Below are 22959 nucleotides of genomic sequence, written 5' to 3' on the forward strand. Positions count from 1 at the left end.
AGTGCTCGTATTGTCAACGCTCCGTCCATCACCACCTTTGGTTTTGCTTTGTTCGCCATAAGTTGGCAGGGTATGCTCAGACGTGAGTCCCTTGCTCACTTTGCCACTGGATTCAAGCAAGCCGGGCTGAAGACGGCTGTAATGCCAGAAACCGGTCCTCGGAAGCTTGTTTCCGGTCCAGGGAAGGCATGGCTTGGCAGTTCGGGCTGGACTGTTCCCATGAGGCACAGGGACAGACTGATTTGCATATGGCCATGTCTGAACTGGGGTGGCAGAGTGGGCTAAAGAACGGTGATGGATTAAACCCAGATCAGTTGACTGGGGGTGAGTGCTTGTATTGTCAACGGTCCGTCCATCACCACCTTTGGTTTTGCTGTGACAGGGAAAACGGCATCTCCAGGCAGCAATTTCTCAAAGTCCATACGTTTTTCAGGCTTCCTCAGCCTTTGGTCACTGGGTTCATCAGGAGAAAAGCTGCTTCGTTTCGGGCCGTATACGCAGCGCTTGTAATCAATTATCACAGTAGTGGGCGTGGCTACATTGCACTCTGGTCATGGTAGTTCATAGCTATAGTAGCGTGCCTCCATACCTCCTCTTAATATTAAAACCTATCGTAGGTTTGCTGACACTGTTGACCACCGTGTCCCAGCCAGTATACTCCCAGAGAACGGTCACGCTGTTCCTTTGCATGCCGCTAAGTGTTCTTGCAGCAGCGTGTAAAAAGAAACATTGAGTAAAATAAATCAACTGAAATAAAATAAAAATAGAAAGCATATGGTTTGATTCCAATGCTTTTGTATAAAAAAGGTTTTGTTGTCTAATTGAATAGCGGCACTAGCATCTCCTGTTGTTTATTAGTAGCTTGTGGCTAAGCTGTGCTGTTCGGAGCCCAGACCCAGTGGTGTTGTTTTTGTAGTATTTGCAGGCAACAGCCTGTGTGGTTCTTTTCTCAGTTGAAGGAAGCTGAGATAGAATTGAAGTTAGTTTGTTAACTGTAGCAGAAATTAGGGTTCTGCGTCCGAGCTATGAGTGAATTTGAGTGGACCTTTTGGTGAGAGTGAGTTGAGAATTTGTGATAGTATGTCTGAAAATGAAACATTTGCTTATAGCGAGGAACATATAAAGAAACTACTTGCTGCGCCTCCATTATTCGCTTCCGCATCACTAAGCACCTCTGCTCAGAATCAAAACAAAATTGATAAGATAACCAGATTAAAGAAAAAACAAATTCGCACTGACCTGCATGGTCACTTCTTACTCCAACACCTAAGAAGTGGAACAATCCCAGGCGGCTTACAGATTAAAAACGTCCCTGTAATTTTTACAGAAGATCCCCTATATAAAAAAGGTTACAGCTACATAGAGACAAAATGTAGCCGTGACCTAATGGTGCTCACCATTGAAACAGCACAAAGACTGTCGAAAGATCAGTTGGAGGAAATTGAAGCATTAGAATCCGCAATTTTGACAAACCAACTAATAACTGATGCAAAAACTCTACTTGAAAAAGTCTAAAAAGATATTTGAGAGTTTAAGGACTATACAATAAACCAAAAAACAGCACAATTTAAAAAGGATAAAAAGAACTTTAACCTAGAGAAAGTATACCCCTTCCTACAGCCATACTTTTACACTAGACCAGAAGCAAGGAAACACCTTCAGGAATACCAGGGAAGATCACAGAACAACTTCATTACATTCTCGGGCACATCCTCTTCTGGGAGTAGTAAGGAGGGAGAGAACTCAACCCCACGGAGAAACAACAACAGACGTGGAGGATTCCAACAGCAACATCAAGGAGCATCTTTTTTAGCCAGGGGCCAAACAAAATCTCGTGGAAAAACAAGATTCAATCAACAACCATGGGAGATGTCCACAAGACGACAGAACTACAAGAACTAGCTCTATCACCCATATTCAATTTGTCCAATAGAATCCTAACAAGTGACGAAGAGAAGGTATTGAAAAAGGGATTAACATTCGTTCCAACTAGACAGACGGACTTTGTCAAATTAAAAACAGAAGTGATCGAATTCTGTCGAAAAGTAAGATTAAAATCCTTTTTTGCAGAAAAGATATACCAATCACCATCAGACACTACTGGATTGAGAAACAAATCTGTCTTCTGTCCCCCTAGCAGCAAGGTGCCCAAAGAAGTAATCACTTTCGAAAGAACGATCTTATCTGCAGTGACTGAAATGGAAACAAAAAGAAAATGAATTAAACATAATCTATCCAAAGTGGAGTCACAAGCACTTATGAATTTGAAAAAAGATACTTCGGTCGTAATAAAACAGGCCGATAAAGGGGGCGCTCTTGTGGTCTGGGACAAGGCCTTGTATATTCTCGAGGTGGAAAGACAACTCAATGATATGGCATGTTACCGTAAAATAAACAAGGACCCGACATCAGACTTAAAACATGAACTAAATAAAATCATTGATGACGGCTTCGCATTGGGTTTCCTGGGTAAAAAAGAGATGGAGTACCTTAAAATTAAACATCCGAGAACCCCAATATTTTATGTCTTACCAAAGATACATAAAAATGAAAAAACACCCCCGGTACGACCAATTGTTTCAGGTTGCCAATCATTACTAGAACCTATTTCCAAGTTCGTTGATTTCTTCCTCAAACCCTTCCTACCACAAGTTAAGTCATTTATACAGGACACAACAGATTTTATAAATAAACTGATGACAATTGAATTTAATGATGACATTCACTGGATGGTGACAATGGACAGTACGTCCTTACACACACAGATCCCGCAAGAAGCATTTCTAGAAGAGAGAGAAAGACCTCATCAAATACCGACATCTTTTATTTTAAAGCTAGCAGAATTTGCACTCAAAAAGAACTATTTTAATTTCAATGGAGATTTTTTCTTCCAAACAGGTGGATGGCAATGGGTTGCCCCTTCGCCCCAGAATTAGCAATTCTATTCATGTCGAAATATGAGGAGACCTTTATCTACCGGGATAATCCATTTTCTCAATGGATCAACAATTGGTATCGATATATAGACGATATCTTTTTCGTCTGGACAGGGACAGAGGATGACTTGAAGAAATTGGATGTATGACGTTACAACGCATACTTTTACAACGACTACCATTACCACGCAATTTTTACAACGCAGGATCCATTACAACGAAGTACCATTACAACGCATGTATTTACAACGCAGATACCTTTACAACGCATACCATTACAACGTAAGTATTAGTAAGTATATAATATTTTTTGAAATGTAAATTAATTAAAATCAATTTAATTTAATTTAATTAATTTAATTAATTTAATTTAATTTAATTTAATTTATTTTAATTTATTTAATTTAATTTAATGTAATTTAATATAATTAATTAATTTTAATTTAATTTAATTAATTTAATGTAATTTAATGTAATTTATTTAATGTAAATAATTTACTTTAATTAATTTAATTTAATTTAATGTAATCTAATATAATTAATTAATTTTAATTTAATTTAATTAATTTAATGTAATTTAATGTAATTTAATGTAATTTATTTAATTTAAATAATTTAATTTAATTAATTTAATTTATTTAATGTAATTTAATATAATTAATTTATTTTAATTAAATGTAATTAATTTAATGTAATTTAATGTAATTTAATTAATTTAATTTAATTTAATTTAATTTATTTTAATTAATTTATTTTATTTTATTTAATTTATTCTAATTTAATTTAATTAATGTAATTTAATTTATTTTAATTTAAATAATTTAATTTAATTTAATTTATTTTAATTAAATTAATTTCATTTATTTTAATTTAATTTAATTAAATTTAATTATTTAATTTAATTTAATTTTTTTTTTATTTAATTTAATTTAATTATTTAATTTAATTTAATTTATCCTGTACCCCTTTACCCAAAAAACCCCAAACTGACCCTGAACCCTAAAAATACCCCTTTACCCAAAAACCCAAAACTGACCCTGAACCCTAAAAATACCCCTTTACCCAAAAACTGAAAACTAACCCTGAACCCTAAAAATACCCCTTTACCCAAAAACTGAAAACTGACCCTGAACCCTAAAAATACCCCTTTACCCAAAAACTGAAAACTGACCCTGAACCCTAAAAATACCCCTTTACCCAAAAACTGAAAACTGACCCTGAACCCTAAAAATACCCTTTTACCCAAAAACTGAAAACTAACCCTGAACCCTAAAAATACCCCTTTACCCAAAAACTGAAAACTGACCCTGAACCCTAAAAATACCCCTTTACCCAAAAACTGAAAACTGACCCTGAACCCTAAAAATACCCCTTTACCCAAAAACTGAAAACTGACCCTGAACCCTAAAAATACCCCTTCACCCAAAAACTAAAAACTGACCCTGAACCCTAAAAATACCCCTTTACCCAAAAACTGAAAACTGACCCTGAACCCTAAAAAGACCCCTTAAAAAAAACCAAAAATATAACATTTTAAATATAATTATATACTTACCAATACTTACGTTGTAATGGTATGCGTTGTAAAGGTACCTGCATTGTAAAAACATGTGTTGTAAATACATGCGTTGTAATAGTTTTTGCGTTGTAAAACTTTCGTTGTAATGGTAGTTCGTTGTAAAAGTTGTGTTGTAAAGGTTGTTTCCCGAAGAAATTCCATGATTGGATAAATAATAAAGCGCCAACGATTAAATTCAGCATGGATCATTCTCAGAAAAAGATGCAATTTTCGGATGTCGAGGTTTATCCTTCAGAATGCGGATTAGTGACAACACTTTACAAAAAAAACACAAACCGCAATAAGGCCCTTCATTTTAAAAGTAATCACAGTCGGAGCCTCAAAGATAACCTCCCTTATGGGCAATATTTAAGAATTCGAAGGAATTGCCAATACAAGGATGAGTATTTGAGACATGCGGAGAATCTGACAAACAATCTGCTACAACGTGGTTACCCCAAAAAACTATTGAAAAAGTCCCTTAAAAGAGCATGGTGGACACCGCGTGAAAGCTTACTAGAAAGAAAGACAAAAAAAGAAACTGACAGAATGGTTTTTGTTTCCACTTTCTGTCCGAATTCCAATGCATTTAAAAAGTTAGTAAAAAAAACTGGCACCTACTGACAAACTTGGATGAAGCATTCAATAAAGAGCCATTATTTGCATTTAAAAAGAACTCCAGCATCGCCAAACAATTAGTAAGAGCCGTGCTGCCACAAGAAAAAAACCCAGACCTAAGAATAATGTTAGGTTTACCGCCTATTCAAGGACACCACAAATGTGGGATGTGTTCATGTTGTGATACAACAAAAGAAGGAAGTTTATTCGAACACAAAAACACCACCAGCTGATCCGCACCACCAAAAAGACAGCATTCAAGAAACGACTGGATAACAACGCCCACAACAGCAAGGAACTCTTCAGCATCGTCAAAGAGCTCTCCAACCCCAGTGCTGGAAACTACGACATCACTCCCTCGCAAGACCTCTGCGACTCACTCGCCTCGTTCTTTCACAGCAAGATCGCCGACATACACAACAGCTTCGGCGCACAGACCACGCACCCAACCACCGAGCCAACGCCACCCACCACCATCCTCCGCACCTGGACCCCGGTCAGCACCGAAGACACCACCCGCATGATGAACACCATCCACTCCGGATCACCAACCGACCCCTACCCCCACCACGTCTTCAACAAAGCCGACTCCATCATCGCACCCCAACTCCGGGACATCATCAACTCCTCCTTCAACACCGCCACCTTCCCGGAGAGCTTGAAGCACGCCGAGCTCAGCGCCCTCCTGAAGAAACCTACAGCGGACCCCACCAACCTCAAGAACTACCGTCCCATCTCGCTACTCCCTTTTCCTGCCAAGGTCATCGAGAAGACCGTCAACAGACAGCTTTCCGCCTTCCTCGAGATGAACGGATCCCTCGACGACTCGCAGTCCGGCTTCCGAGCCAACCACAGCACCGAGACCGCCCTCATCGCAGTCACAGATGACATCAGATCCCTGCTCGACAACGGGGAAACAGCGGCCCTCATCCTCCTGGACCTCTCCGCAGCATTCGACACGGTCTGCCACCGCACCCTAGTGCAGCGCCTCAACAACATCGGAATCCAAGAGAAGGAACTGGAGTGCATCATCTCGTTCCTCACCGGAAAAACCCAGAGGGTCCGCCTCCCCCCATTCAGATCCGAGGCCACCGAAGTCATCTGCGGCGTACCACAAGGATCATCACTCAGCCCCACCCTCTTCAATGTCTACATGAGCCCCCTCGCAGCCATCGCACGCCAACACAACCTCAACATCATCTCCTACGCCGACGACACCCAGCTGATCCCTCTCCCTCACCAACGACCCCGCCACCGCCAGAACCAGCCTACACGAAGGGATGAAAGATGTCGCCGAGTGGATGAAGAGCAGCCGCCTGAGATTGAACTCAGACAAGACGGAAGTCCTCATCCTGGGATCATCGCCCTCCGCCTGGGACGACTCCTGGTGGCCCCCTGCCCTGGGCACCGCTCCCAAGCCAACGGACCACGCACGCGACCTGGGCTTCATCCTGGACTCCTCCCTCTCGATGACCAGACAAGTCAACGCCGTCTCGTCATCGTGCTTCAACACCCTGCGTATGCTCCGAAAGATCTTCCGGTGGATCCCCACCGAAACCAGGACGACGGTCACCCAGGCACTCGTCACCAGCCGACTGGACTACGGAAACACCCTCTACGCCGGAACCACAGCCAAACTTCAGAAAAGACTCCAACGCATCCAGAACACCTCCGCACGACTCATCCTGGACATCCCCATACACCGCCACATCTCCGGACACCTGAGAGACCTGCACCTGCTCCCCATCAGCAAGAGGATCACGTTCAGACTCCTCACCCACGCACACAAGGCTCTCCACGACCTGAGCCCCAGGTACCTCAACAACCGCCTGACCTTCTACACTCCCACCCGCCAGCTACGATCCACCAGCCTCGCCCTCGCCGCCGTTCCACGCATCTTCAGAGCCACCACCGGAGGAAGATCCTTCTCCTACCTGGCAGCCAAGACATGGAACTCCCTCCCCATCCACCTCCGGCTGACCCAGGACCATCTAGCCTTCAGGAAGCAACTCAAGACCTGGCTCTTCGAGCAGTAGCAGACCCCCCCCCAGCGCCTTGAGACCCCTCCGGGTGAGTAGCGCGCTATACAAATGCTATGATTGATTGATTGAAAGTGGAAACATGACACATTCACGAACTGCAAATCTCGGTTTGTCATATACAGAATCATATGTCCCTGCAACCAATTGTATTTCGGGAAAACCAATCAAGAGGTGCGAACCAGGATCCAACAGCACAAATCGAGAATAAAAAATAACGTGGCAACAGCACCCCTTGTCAATCACTGGCGTGAAAAGAATCACAAAGAAACAGACCTAACCTGGACAGTGATTTCAAAAGTGGATAACGATGCAAGAGGTGGCGACCTGGAAGCCAAGCTCTCGAGAAGGGAAGCAATGCTGATAGTAAAATTCAACTCTGCTACACAGGGCTTGAATGAACTAACTGAGTTGTTCAAACTAGGATAAACGCGTGTCCCAACCTTCAATTTTGAGACTGCAATATGACAATGTTCGTGAACCATGCTGCAGTAGGTCGCTTAAATTTGCCACCATATCTCCAGAGATGACTGACACCAGTGCCAACTCATGATCAGACAACTAATAAACAAACTCCATATATGATGACAGACATCAGGACCACTCGGTGACAAAAACGTAAGAGATTTGAACCACAAGTTCCATGATGCACCTCTTCTCCACCGGAACATGATCGATTTGACATGATACAGGACCAGGAAGCTTGTATGACCAATGCGTTAAATATTCTAAGATCACACTCCAGACTTGTTCTACCTGAGAGCGGCAAGTCTGTGGAAAAAGGAAAAAACATGTACCTATGAAATTAGCCACATTATAAACTTTGGAACGCTAAGTCTATCTTAAAGCAAAATAGCAAAAATGCCATAACTTAACCCACAATTAGGAACACCAATAGAATCGAGCCGGTCTATTTAATGGACACAACAAGCTCGGAACTACATCTCCCGTGATCCTTAGCAAAACCGGAAGTCAACGCCACTTTGGTTGGACGCGGAGTGTGAATCGAGGAAGGAAAGCATTACATGCTCGGCGCCCCGACCCTTTAAGGTAAATAATCCTGCTCACCAAGACTGTATTTTCGGCCAAAAACGATCTGTTCATGCCCCGAGTATTAACGGCATCCCGTCTGGTTCTTCTTTTTAGGCGTGAGCACCCGATCCCTGCACACCGAAGCCTGAAGCCATAAATCAGGTACACTCAGTTGATTTTCCTATAAACGTGGCAACATAGCTATATGAGAAACCAACATTCATTGGTTCCTTTTCCTTTGTCAGAGAGCCAGGCAGTTGAAATAATCAAGCCCCAGACCCCCGTCTTTCTTCCAAAAGTAAGTGGGACAATACTGTGATGTCATGAATGAATCTAGTTGCCGATTGTTGAATGCTGATCGTGACGCTTTGCATTTCTTCTCTTTTTTTCATTCTTCTGCTTTAAAATTGACCACACGTCGGGGACAATCTCATATTTTCTATGCTCTGATATAGAAGAGGTAAGATAAGGAGGCTTGTAGTGATGGAGGTCTCAGCATGCATATATTAAGAAAGAGCTTCATTCTAAAGCAAGGTTTTTTTCTCTTTTACAGACTATGATCCTGATGAGAACTCCGTAAAGAAACGCGAGTTCGAAACGCGTAAACTGTTAATAGCCATAAAAAAGACTGAACAAATCAAAGGATTAGACAATAGATTTGATTTCCTCTTTGGAGATAACTGATTTCATATGGCTGTGCTGTGAACATTGTAATTCCCTAATAAAAGAGAGAGGGACCCCAACTCCAAAGGGATAGGGTACCAAAACTGACTTTATGTCAAATATATTCCCTTTGGGCAACTTAATTCCAAGACAGTAGTTTTGACTAACATATAAACATAAATTGAACCACACAAAAATCTATCTATTGAAGCAATGCATATGAACAATAATAAAAAACCAAATAACTTCAACTAGCACAGTTTATTCATTTACATAAAAACATATCTAAAATATAATTGAAATTAAAATTGGGAACACAGACAAGATAATCTTAGAATTAGATTGCAAAGTACCGCAGGGCCTGAATGCAATTGAGGATTTTTTCTCTTGCCTATAGGAATTCTCAGTCTCATGATTGGTCATTCGCACTCTCCGTTTAGCTGAAACAGTTGTATAATAGCTTTTTTTATCAGGAATATGAATTTTAGGGTAATTCAGTTATAATAATTTTTACACATTTTAAACTTCATTGCAGCTGCAATTTAGTAGGGTGAGGGCACTTTATAATTTTAGACGCACTAGCACTTTAAATACAAATCATGGATTTTAGCCCACTTGGGCAGTATTTGTTTCAAAATACAATGCAAGACACTTTTCAATCATGTGCATAAATTGACTTGAATAGAGTAGAAGCAAGGATATGGCTATACAACATTTGCTCTGAGGATCTGTCACAGCGGTCAAATAGCTGTGTACACATCGGGGATGATGAGAAGGGGTTTGGAGGCAATTTGTATATTGTATGCATGGCCCAGATGGCTCATCAAGTTTAAACTGAAAAGCTTGTCCCGTCAGCCGCAGAATTTGCACATTTAAAATGAAATATTGAGCTTGTTTTACACATGGTTTTTAATTGAGTTTTAAACTGTGTGTTAAATATGCTTAATATCTACATTGCACGGAGAATAAGCATTTAAGCATTTATTTATTCATGTATTTATTGTCAAGCACATTGTGCACATATGTATTTCTATTTTAGAAATTATTTAAATGTGTAACCGTGTTAAGCATTGGGAAACTACAAGATTGTGTTTTTTCCATTTCCATGATGACGATATTCACGAGTGTTTTACTGGGCACTGGCACTTTAAAAATGAAAAAATTACTAAATTTTGCGTCATGTGATCAAGGCCTCGTGGGAGGCAGAAACGCGTCATGGCGGAGGTGCGGGGGGTTACCTAAATAAACATTTTTGCACTAAATTCTGGGTCTGCTATTTTGTCCAAGTTACGGCTCTGGTGACGGATTCCTGTGGAGATATATATATATATATATTACCTACTGGAGGTCGCCAGTAGGTATATATAGTTAGGATTTTTTCTCTATGGGATTTTTGAAAATTCTATGTCTAATAACTTTGGCGTTTGTGGACGGAATTGGCTGAAAGTTTCAGGAAAATGGCACATTTTGTTTCTGAGCAGCCCTTGAAAATTTGGGGGGGGTTCGTGAAGGGGGGGCCTAGAAAAAAGGGGGGTCCCAAAACGTGTTTTTAACATTGAGTTTTCCATAGGGCGGTTGGTCTCACTTTTAGCCCGAACGGCTGAATGGATTTGCACGAAACTTGGCAAAATTGTAGGGACTGGTAGCCCGATGTGCCTTTGCTAGGTCTCAATATATGTGCTCCAGTGGATTTTGAGAAATTAACGTTCACAAAAAGATATATATCTGTAACAGCGGACCGGGCAGTGCTCCGGTTCGCGGACTTTTCGCGGTACGGAGCTTTGTGAAGCGAAGCTGATTGGTTCTCCGGCGTCTGTGAACATTCCAAACAGTCCGTAGCGGCCGCCATCTTGTCTCTCGGTAGGATCGAGAGACAAGAGGAGGCCAAAGCGAAGGGGCAAATGACCATAAGGGGGCATAGTAGATCCTCGCTGACCCCCTAGGTTTGATGTGGAGGTTTTAAAAGGGTCCCGCGGGGCAAAAAAAAAAAATAATAATAATAATCGAACGGCTGAATGGATTTGCACGAAACTTGGTAAAATATTAGGGACTGGTAGCCCGATGTGCCTTTGCTAGGTCTCAATATATGTGCTCCAGTGGATTTTGAGAAATTAACGTTCAAAAAAAGATATATATCTGTAACAGCGCTCCGCTTCGCGTAACGGAGGTTTGCGAAGCTGATTGGTTCTCCGGCGTCTGTAAACATTGCAAACAGTCCGTAGCGGCCGCCATCTTGTCTCTCGGTAGGATCGAGAGACAAGAGGAGGCCAAAGCGAAGGGGCAAATGACCATAAGGGGGCATAGTAGATCCTCCTTGACCTCTTAGGTTTGATGTGGAGGTTTTAAAAGGGCCCCGCGGGGCAAAAAATAAAATAATAATAATAATCGAACGGCTGAATGGATTTGCACGAAACTTGGCAAAATTGTAGGGACTGGTAGCTCGATGTGCCTTTGCTAGGTCTCAATATATGTGCTTCAGTGGATTTTGACAAATTAACGTTCAAAAACAAGATATATATCTGTAACAGCGCTCCGCTTCGCGGAGATAAAATTATATCTGTATTACCTAGCTGTTGCTAACACCAGTTAGCGACGGCTAGTAGGAGATAGCGACCATCTTGGGCCCCACTTTGCATGTGAGTGATATTTATCACTAATGACATGCAAAGTGGGCATGCCAAGATGTTAGCGACTGGAAACAGTCGCTAACATCGCTATCTCCTATTATCAACTTTTGGAAGTATTCGCGATAAGCGCGAATATCTCCAAAAGCTAGCACCTGCCCTGAGCAGTTCTTAGCCATGTTATCCAATGGGAGGTGGATAACATGGCTAAGAGCATTAGCTCGGTAATGCATGAATATCGCTGAGTTTTCAGCGATATTAATGCATTGCGGTCGTTTTTTATCGTATTTGCGATAAACCTTGATAATAGCAAGGTTTATCTGCGATAATTTCTGACGATGCTTAGCGGTAAAAAAATCGTTGCTAAGCATCGTTAGGGATAAATATCGCTTAACTTTGGTAATATGCCCCAACGTCTGTTAACGTTCGATTCGAAGGAAATCAGGAAGTGTTGAAAAACATTGTCTGCGCCATCTTGTCTTTTTTCAAATGCCACACTTTTGTCGTGCACGGCAGTCATTTTAGATGCCTTGACCAGACCCACTCTGTGCACGCTGTCGATCCTTAGCATGGCTCCCCACCCTCGCAAGCATCTCCCCCAGGCAGTGGTCACCCCTGCTCTCTGTCTTATGCATGGGTAATAAACCTCCCCCCATCTGCGCTGCTCTTCCCTGAGAATCACACCCTGTGCCCGCCCGACACCTCCCTTTCGCCCTATTCACTACCGCACCCTCTGACACTCCTTTTCCTCTGTGTCCGATTGTCCAGGCCGGTCCTAGGGTATCAGCTAGCCCTGCAGATGTAGTTTATGGCCCCAGCTTTAAAGAATCACCCCTCTTCAAAGGAGTTATAGTAGATCAAGGCCCACACTCGATGAGATCCGTCACAGCAGACGCGTTCCTATTATCTGAAAACCATCCTGTATTGTGTTTGGGGAGGGGACCGAGCCTGAAGCGGAAGATTCCAGGGATGACTCTTTGTACATCAAAGTTTTTACAATTATGTGTCACATTAAAAATATATAGCACTCCGACAAAGTAGTAAGATTATAAAACTTTAATAACTTATAAATATATACAAGAAAACAAAAACAGTAATAACATATAAACATTTTTAGGGAAAAACAACGAAGTAGCGGTCGGCTGTGCGAATAGTCCCAACGCAGCACAACGTCCAGATTTCTGGCGTGGGGCGTCGCGGGGGGTGGGTCATCAGTAGCAAACTGTTGTGCGAATAGTTCCAAGGCAGCAGAACGATGGCACCAAGGTGATGTCCAGTAAGTTGCCGCACTGGTTTTGGTATCCTACAATGCTGCTCCGAATAACGGCGTGGGGCGCCCCGGGGGAGGCGGCGTGAACGGGCCTCTCCAGGTGGAGTGTCATCTGTTGTAGTGGGGCGCCCCTTTACCGTTTCAGTTGCCATTCCGTCCGTTTTTGGTCCACTGTGTCAAAAGCCGCAATTCAGCTGAGTTGCGCCCACTCTTGCGGTGCAGCGATAGGCGGCTGTCACAGGACTCTCAAAATGGCGGCAGGCTGTTTCCTTTTTGGGCCTGGTCCACTGAAATGGCCCTGGGACACCTTGGAAATCGGACGCTTGTCTGCTAGGTCTTGGACCCCATTCTCGAAAGCGTCCCCTCCGCCTTGAGGATTCATCAAAAGTTTTGGGGGCCCCCGACTCCTGTAGGCTTCTGGTGGGGAGCGGCTGCCATGATTGCTCGCGGAATGACCACGACGGAGCTACGAGATGGTGGTGCTCTCATGCTGACGCCAGCTTCAGTCTGAAACATCCAGAAACAAGGTGGGGCTTTCATCGTTTGGGAAAAAAAAAAAGTTTTCATCCAATGAAAAGTGTTGTTTTTAGGTCATATGATCAAGCCTTCCATCATTAGGAAACCAAAAGTAAAATGAACCAATGAAAAGTTTTATAAACAAGTCACATGACCTGTTATGCGGCATAGGGTATAAAATGCGGAGAAAATACGTTGGCACGTGAGGCGGCGTCAGTAGCGGACCGATGTGCGAATAGGCCGAAGGCAACACAACGCGCCAAGATCCGGATGGCACCGAGGTGGTGTCCAGCAAGTTGCAGCACTGGTGTGGCCATCCTACAATGCTGAAAGTCGGCGTGGGGCGCCCCGTTGGCCTGTGAGTTTGCGTCAGTAGCGGACCGATGTGCGAATAGGCCGAAGGCAGCACAACGCGCCAAGATCCGGATGGCACCGAGGTGGTGTCTAGTAAGTTGCCGCACTGGTGTGGCCATCCTAATATGTTGAAAGTCGGCGTGGGGCACCCCGTTGGCCTGTGAGATGGCGTCAGTAGCGGACCGATGTGCGAATGGGGCCAAAGGCAGCGCAACAATATTTTCGGAATAGAAGACACCACAAGGCGCTGAGATGCCAAGATCCGGATGGCACCGAGGTGGTGTCTAGCAAGTTGTGGCACTGGTGTGGCCATCCTTCAATGGTAAAAGTCGGCGTGGGGCGCCCTGTTGGCCTGTGAGATGGTGTCAGTAGCGGACTGATGTGCGAATGGGGCCAAAGGCAGCGCAACAATATTTTCTGACTGACACCACAAGGCGCTGAGATGCCAAGATCCGGATGGCACCGAGGTGATGTTTAGGAAGTTGCTGTACTGGTGTGGCCATCCTACAATGGTAAAATTCGGCGTGGGGCGCCCTGTTGGCCTGTGAGATGGTGTCAGTTGCGGACCGATGTGCGAATGGGGCCAAAGGCAGCGCAACAATATTTTCTGTATGGAAGATACCACTGGGCGTTGAGATGCCAAGATCCGGATGGCACCGAGGTGATGTCTAGCAAGTTGCTGTACTGGTGTGGTCATCCTACAATGCTGAAACTCGGCGTGGGGCGCCCCATTAGCCTGTGAGATGGCGTCAGTAGCGGACCGATGTGTGAATAGGCCGGAACCAGCACAAGGCGCCAAGATCCGGATGTCACCGTGGTGGTTTCATAGTTGAGAGGCACTTCATCTGCAGTGGGGCGCCGAGATCCGGATGGCACCGAGGTGATGTCTAGCAAGTTGCTGCACTGGTGTGGTCATCCTACAATGCTGAAACTCGGCGTGGGGAGCCCCATTAGTCTGTGAGATGGCGTCAGTAGCGGACCGATGTGCGAATAGGCCGAAGGCAGCACAACGCGCCAAGATCCGGATGTCACCGTGGTGGTTTCATAGTTGAGAGGCACTTCATCTGCAGAGGGGCGCCGAGATCCGGATGGCACCGAGGTGATGTCTAGCAAGTTGCTGTACTGGTGTGGTCATCCTACAATGCTGAAACTCGGCGTGGGGCGCCCCATTAGCCTGTGAGATGGCGTCAGTAGCGGACCGATGTGCGAATAGGCCGAAGGCAGCACAACGCGCCAAGATCCGGATGTCACCGTGGTGGTTTCATAGTTGAGAGGCACTTCATCTGCAGTGGGGCGCCGAGATCCGGATGGCACCGAGGTGATGTCTAGCAAGTTGCTGTACTGGTGTGGTCATCCTACAATGCTGAAACTCGGCGTGGGGGGCCCCATTAGCCTGTGAGATGGCGTCAGTAGCGGACCGATGTGCGAATGGGGCCAAAGGCAGCGCAACAATATTTTCTGAAGAGAAGACACCACAAGGCGCTGAGATTCGGTTACCACCGAGGTGATGTGTAGCAAGTTGCCGCACTGGTGTGGCCATCCTACAATACTGCTCCGAATAACGGCGTGGGGTGCCCGAAGGGGGGGGGGGGGCGGCGTGAACGGGCCTTCCTAGGTGGAGGCTCGTCTGCTGTAGTGGGGCGCCCCTTTACCGTTTCAGTTGCCATTCAGCTGAGTTTCGGCTGCTCTTGATGCTACAGCGACAGGCGGCTGCAACAGGACTCTCAAAATGGCGGCCTGATCTTTGGATTTGGGCCTGGTCCACTAAAATGGCCCTGGGACACCTTAGAACTCGGACGCTCGATTTTTTTTTCCTTTCCTGTACATGCAAAAAAAGGTAAATGCCCGGTACGTTACACGCTTCATCTGCCACGATGAACTCTCCAGAGGAACCGAAAAAAAATATAGTTATGGTAACTATACCATGCATCGTCATATGGAGAGGTGGCACCAATTAATTATAGTGCTGCATAAAAGAGAGATTTGGAGGAGAACCCCTGACCTGCTAGTACATTCATCAAAGAAGTGGCACTGACAGCATCAGAGGCAAGGGAAACGGTCCCAAATATTTAGAAGAACTTTGGAAAGATTAAAATGACATGTTTAGATTGTGGCAAATTAATTTCATGTGGACAGATGAGTGTTACTCTAATAAATACAGCATATGAACATCATCATAGTCGATGGTTGGTAGAGACATTTTGACTATATCCTGGACCTGCCCGTCCTCGCCCAAAATGGCGCCGGAATAAATGGGACTCGTAACTCCTTGTTGTGTACTGGTTGCAGAACCTTGAAATCACGAGATACGTATGCAGTTTTGAAGCACATGGCGGGCGGGGACGAGAATTGATTGAATATTTCGACATCCCTATTGATATTAAGTTCTGATGTGTTATTGATTACTGTACTATTGAAAGTTCGAATTAACGTCACCCATGGTACTTGCCCGCAAATGTATATCTAGATAATTTTATTGTAACTGGCCCTGTCGTATTTTAATTATAAAATGTACGTCCACCGATTCCGTAACTGTTAGACACCTTAGTTCTTGCAACCTAAGGGCCCGCCCGTTACGTTCCTCTACAGTGTAAATGTCTACTCATCATATACGATTACAGTTTGCTCCGTGGCCGGCCCACGTGGTTATAGGCTCGTATTTGTATAATGAAATTTTCACAATAAAGGTTTTTAAAAGAAAACATGGTAGTAGTATATACATTGGTAAAGTTTTTAATAATAGTCACTGTTTTAGAATCATTAAAAGGCAAGTGAAATAAAGCAGACCAATTACATGAAGGGTAAAAGGTATAATACGAAGGAACGCAGTAAAGATAAATGGTCAAGGGCTGTTGTGTTTTCTATTCCTGCAACATAAAGTGATCGATAAGAATCTCATATTCAGGCGTATCGGCGACTAAGACAGCAGGTCGACCCTCTTTTGCTCAACGGCTCCGTCATGGGACGAAGAAACGCTCTTTTTCTCGAAAAAAGAATATATTTTACTTGCAGGACAGTTGTAAATTTTCCGGGAAAGTACATTAGCCTGGAACATTATAACATATATTTAAGAAAAAATAATGTTCGGAAGTAATAAAAAGCGTAATTTTTAGGTCATATGACCAAGCCTTTCATCATTAGAATAAGAAAAGTAAAATGAACCAATGAAAAGTTTTATTAACAAGTCACATGACTTGTTATGCTTACGTTACGCACTGCGCGCCCCGTATGACTTCCGGATGCGCTAACGCGGCGCGTCATATGACGCATTACGCGACAACGCAGGTCCAGAATATAGTCAAAATGTCTCCACCAACCAGCGGTCGGAACACAACCCCTTTCAGCAGGCTAAATAGTTCTGTTAAATGACAACAGAAGGGACAGGCAACAAGAACCATTAGTCAAAGAGGGGAGGGCTAGTTCTTCTCTACCGGGTTACATTGGGGCGCTACCGGAACTGATTGAATTGGTAGTCTACAGTGTTTCTGGATGTTTCAGACTGAAGCTGGGGTTAGCATGAGAGCAGCACCATTTCGTAGCTCCGTCGTGGCCATTCCGCAACCAATCATGGCAGCCGCTCTTTATCGTTATTTTGGGCGGGGTGGGTGGCGGAGCCGAGCTGTTTTGCAGCCATCATTGTGTGGAGTTCAGTTCATTTCACTAGTTTTGTATTTGTCATGAGGGGTTGTTCCTAATGTTTCTATTTTAGCGAGGTCAAAAAGAGATCCCATTAGTGGCCTACTGATTTTGCTCGATTCCTTTTCTTTTTTTTTTACACGATTTTTCGTTATCTGCAAAGACTAAACAGAGTATTGCGACTCTGTGTTTGTTTGTAAATAGAGAATGAACCAAAGAGAACCAATTCTAAAACAGTAAATACTTGGATAACAATCAATCAAATGGAGAGAGAAGCAGGCACGACGTATTACAATGGGGGCAAAGGCCTGCGTTAACTACCCTTCACTATGTGCAAAGAGAGAGTACTCCTAATAGAAATGAGGGGAGGGGGCACCATTCAAAGCAGATCAGTGTGCATAAACACGAAAATGTTTTCACTTACCACGTACTTGACATTCGACAGCTTATGATATTTGCTATTAAAAAACCATTGAAATTCACTGAAAAAACCATAGGTTATAGACCATATATAGTTAGGAATTAGCATTTACAAAACCTTGAAAATTCACTGAAAAAACCATAGGTTATAGACCATATATAGTTAGGAATTAGCATTTAAAAAACCTTATTTTACTCACACAAAACCATTGAAATTCCATATATAGTTAGTTGCACTTACTATATATCGCGCACCCGCAATCCACTGCTGATGATGTCACATATTACATCATTCATGACATGGTCAGTGACATCACTGATGACATCACTGATGACATCTCAAATGACATCACTGATGACATCACTGATGACATCTCATTTGACATCAATGACCACATCACTGATGATATCATTCATGTGACAATACAATGCATCTCCTCACATTTTAATATAACCTCTGTTTCACCCAGTGTTAAATACAGAGTATAATTTTTGAAACCATTGACACACCAATACTAGTTACTACATATGTACTCACTGATTCCTACGTCTACACACACATTCACTCATTCACCCATACAATCATTCATACATACAATCACTCATCTTTACAACACTATCATATGCACTCATACACCTATACAGACACTCACACTCTGCCACTCATCCATGGAGTTACTCACACACCTAGTCAGTCCTGTAAAGAATCAATCACACTTCCATTTTCTTGTCTATACAGTTAAACATAGAGCACCTTACATTTTCAAACATATACTAACACATACTTACCTTGTTATACAATCATTGATATAAGTACACATTGATCTGCACAGAGTCACACACCTCCCATCCAGCCACACACACACTCAGTCTTCCATACAAATACTTGGACAATCAATCAGTAACCCATATAGTTAATCATATAGCTACTGATCAACACATGCAGCAGTTTACAGAACAACAGACATAATGATGCACAAATTAAGACACTTTAGTCACTAACCCATGCACTCAGTGAGACACATTTAATCACTCACTCATACATTCAGTCATGCACCTACTAAATCCTTTGTCCAGACACTTATACTTCCACTCATTCTTCAATATGTAAGACACATTTTAACTTTACAGAAACATACAGTCACTGGATGTTGTCATCAGTGATGTCATCAGTGATGTCATTTGAGATGTCATCAGTGATGTCATCAGTGATGTCACTGACCATGTCATGAATGATGTAATATGTGACATCATCAGCAGTGGATTGCGGGTGCGCGATATATAGTTAGTGCAACTAACTATATATGGAATTTCAATGGTTTTGTGTGAGTAAAATAAGGTTTTTTAAATGCTAATTCCTAACTATATATGGTCTATAACCTATGGTTTTTTCAGTGAATTTTCAAGGTTTTGTAAATGCTAATTCCTAACTATATATGGTCTATAACCTATGGTTTTTTCAGTGAATATATATATATATTAGGATTGTTTTCCATAAGGAAATCGCAACATTCTATTGGGAATAACTTTGGCACCGGTTGAGGAATCTTCCTGAAATTCTCCTAAACTTTGCCTCGCAACGCTCCGCTTCTTCCCTGAAAGTTTGGGGGGGATTCGTTAAGCGGGGGCCGAGATAAAAGGGGGGTCCCAAAACGTGTTTTCCCCATGTTAATTTCCATAGGGCGGTTGGACTCACTTTTAGCCCGAACGGCTGAATGGTTTTCCACCAAACTTGGCACAATTGTAGGGACTGCTAGCCCGATGTGCCTTTGCTATGTCTCAAGATATGTGCTCCAGTGGTTTTTATGAAAATTAACTTTGAGAAAATATATATTGGGCTACATTGGGCTATATATATATGTTAGAGCCCAAATGTAGCCCAATGTAGCCCAATGTAGCCCAATGTAGCCCAAAGATGGCCACCAGAGACAAAAAAAACAAATGTAGCCCAAATATCAGCCAGATGTAGCCCAACTATAGCCCAATGACAGAATGTCCCAGAGTGTTCTAAAGAACAACTAGAGCGCTAACAGTCTTACTTATGACAAAAGTATGGCACACCTGAAGTCATCTTGATTGGAATAAAGTGTTAACCCTTAAAACATTTAATTTGCAAAGGAACAAAATGAGGGGGTTCATTTTGCCATAGAAATTATGATTAGTGCTGAAGAAAGAAAAATGAGGGCACATTTTGAGTGACTTCTCAAATCCTCTTATATTTCATTACAAAAATTCTGATATACAGTCTCCCAAGATGGCCACCAGAGACAAAAGAGCCCAAATGTAGCCCAAATATCAGCCAGATGTAGCCCAACTATAGCCCAATGACAGAATGTCCCAGAGTGTTCTAAAGAACAACTAGAACGCTAACAGTCTTACTTATGACAAAAGTATGGCACACCTGAAGTCATCTTGATTGGAATAAAGTGGTAACACTTAATACATTTAATTTGAAAAGGAACAAAATGAGGGGTTTCATTTTGCCATAGAAATTTTATATATATATATATTCACTGAAAAAACCATAGGTAACACACCAGTTATAGTTAGGAATTAGCATTTAAAAAACCTTTGAAATTCACTGAAAAAACCATAGGTTTCACACCAGTTATAGTTAGCTGGAAATTTTACTCGCATAAAACCATTGAAATTCCCACGTTATAGTTAGTTGGACTCACTATAACTTGCACGTCTGCAATGCACTGCTGATGACGTCACATATTACATCACTCATGCATATATTTAAATATTTAAACATTACTCGCCAATATATGTATTCACTAAGATACACTTAATAAGCCAGTTAACCAATCAAATTTTTTTTTTTTAAACACTGAAAAAAACATAGGTTTCAGACCTTATATAGTTAGGAATTAGCATTTAAAAAACCTTTGAAATTCACTGAAAAAATCATAGGTTTCAGGCCTTATATAGTTAGGAATTAGCATTTAAAAAACCTTTGAAATTCACTGAAAAAACCATAGGTTTCAGGCCTTATATAGTTAGGAATTAGCATTTAAAAAAACCTTTGAAATTCACTGAAAAAACCATAGGTTTCAGGAGTAATATAGTTAGGAATTCGTTTTTAAAAAACATTTGAAATTCACTCAAAAAACTATAAGTTTTAGTGGTGTTATAGTTAGCTGGACATTTTACTCATACAAATCCAATGAAATTGCTCCTATATAGTTAGTTGTACTAACTATATTTCGCGCACCCACAATCCACTGCTGATGATGTCACATATTAGATCATTCATGAAATGGTCAGTGACATCACTGATGACATCTCAAATGACATCACTGATGACATCACTGATGACGTCATCCATGTGACAATCACATACACCTTTTCATACACTATTACAATTTTTCATCACTGTTTGTAAAATACAGAGTATCATATTTAAATCCATTGTCACAGCAATACAAGTATCTAAAAATCCACTCAGTGATTCATAGATGTATACACACATCTAATCACTTACCTATGGATTCACTCATACATGCTGTCAATGAACAATAGAACACTATCAAAAATACTTATACATCTATATCGACATTAAACAACAGCACGCATCCTATTCACATATAAAGTCACCCTACTCACTTATGCAAACAATGGATCATACTTACATATTTACTTAGCAAAACACTTATACAAACACCACTTCTTCTATTCATTTAGATAGTAAGTCATACTTAGTGAATTATAAAATCATTATTACAAGTATACAGTTATCCATACAGTCACTCACACAATCATTGTGTCTAATGTATACTTATTTATATACAACAACTGACACATACACTGCCTTTTATTTTTCCAGTTTGTTGGACCTGTACCTTTGAGAAATATATTTGCTCATCACCACACCCATAAAGAGATTCCCTCACCCAAACTGTTAGAACATGTAGTTTTAACTTCATATATTTACTGAATCAACTATTCACACATCTTTGGACAGTCACACACCCCCCACCGAACCACACACACTTCCACACTCTCATACAAATACTCAGTTAACTGATCAATAACTAATATAGACTTTCACATAGCTAGTAACCAACTGTAGAATTGGTTTACACAACAACTGACAAAGTGATACAGATATTCACACAGTTTAGTCACTATCCACTATATTTAGTGAGACATTATAAATTGGTCAAGTAAACAGTCAATTACACTGCTACTAAATCCTCCATCCAAATATTTATTTATATATATCCACTCATTCTTCAATGTAAATTGCTATATATATAATGCATATTTAAATAATGAAGCAAACCACATTCACTGGATGATGTCATCAGTGATGTCATCAGTGATGTCATTTGAGATGTCATCAGTGATGTCACTGACCATGTCATGAATGATCTAATATGTGACATCATCAGCAGTGGATTGCGGGTGCGCGAAATATAGTTAGTACAACTAACTATATAGGAGCAATTTCATTGGTTTTGTATGAGTAAAATGTCCAGCTAACTATACAACACTAAAACTTATAGTTTATTGAGTGAATATATATATATATATATATATATATATATATATATATATATATATATATATATATATATATATATATATATATATATATATATGTTCCAAAAACAAGCTCCAGGCGTGCGAGGGGCCCCGAGGGAGGTGGCGTGTGCTCCGGACGAGCAACCCGGAAATCCAATTACTGCAAACAAATACACGTTTGAACACGCTCTCAGCAGCCGTCACCAAACACCAGACAGGAGATAGTCCAAGGGTGTTTATTCAGTTGCTACATGTTTCGGCTTCTCACAAGCCTTGATCACGCAAATGAGTGTGAATGTGCACAACGCATAAGTAGAGTGAATAGTGGTGAACATGAAAAGAGGACTGTAAACAAGGTAAGGCAGACATCTTAGCCTAGTCAAAAGTAAAATACACAAACATGAAAATAGGGCTAGTTGAAAAAGGAGCTAGTTAAGAAAATGCAAAACGTAAACACACAATGTGAGCTAATTCCATAGCATGTAAAACGTAAATAACATAATACCGCTGGTTGCCAATATAATCATAATGCAAATAATAACATAATACCGCTGGTTGCCATCATAATCATAATGCAAATAATGTCCGTACCCCCACAATCAGCCGGCATAATGGGAACAGGTAAATCAGATGCCAAGTGGCCAAATGACAAACATAAATATGTGTATGTACCCCAAATCAAAACTGCCGCGCTGCCACAAAGGGGGGGGGGGTCGGAGGGCCCAGGAAAGTTCCGGACACAATGCAAATGCTGAGCCTGTCA

The sequence above is a fragment of the Lissotriton helveticus genome, chromosome 12 (genome assembly GCF_964261635.1).
Source record: "Lissotriton helveticus chromosome 12, aLisHel1.1, whole genome shotgun sequence".
Lineage (NCBI taxonomy): Eukaryota > Metazoa > Chordata > Amphibia > Caudata > Salamandridae > Lissotriton > Lissotriton helveticus.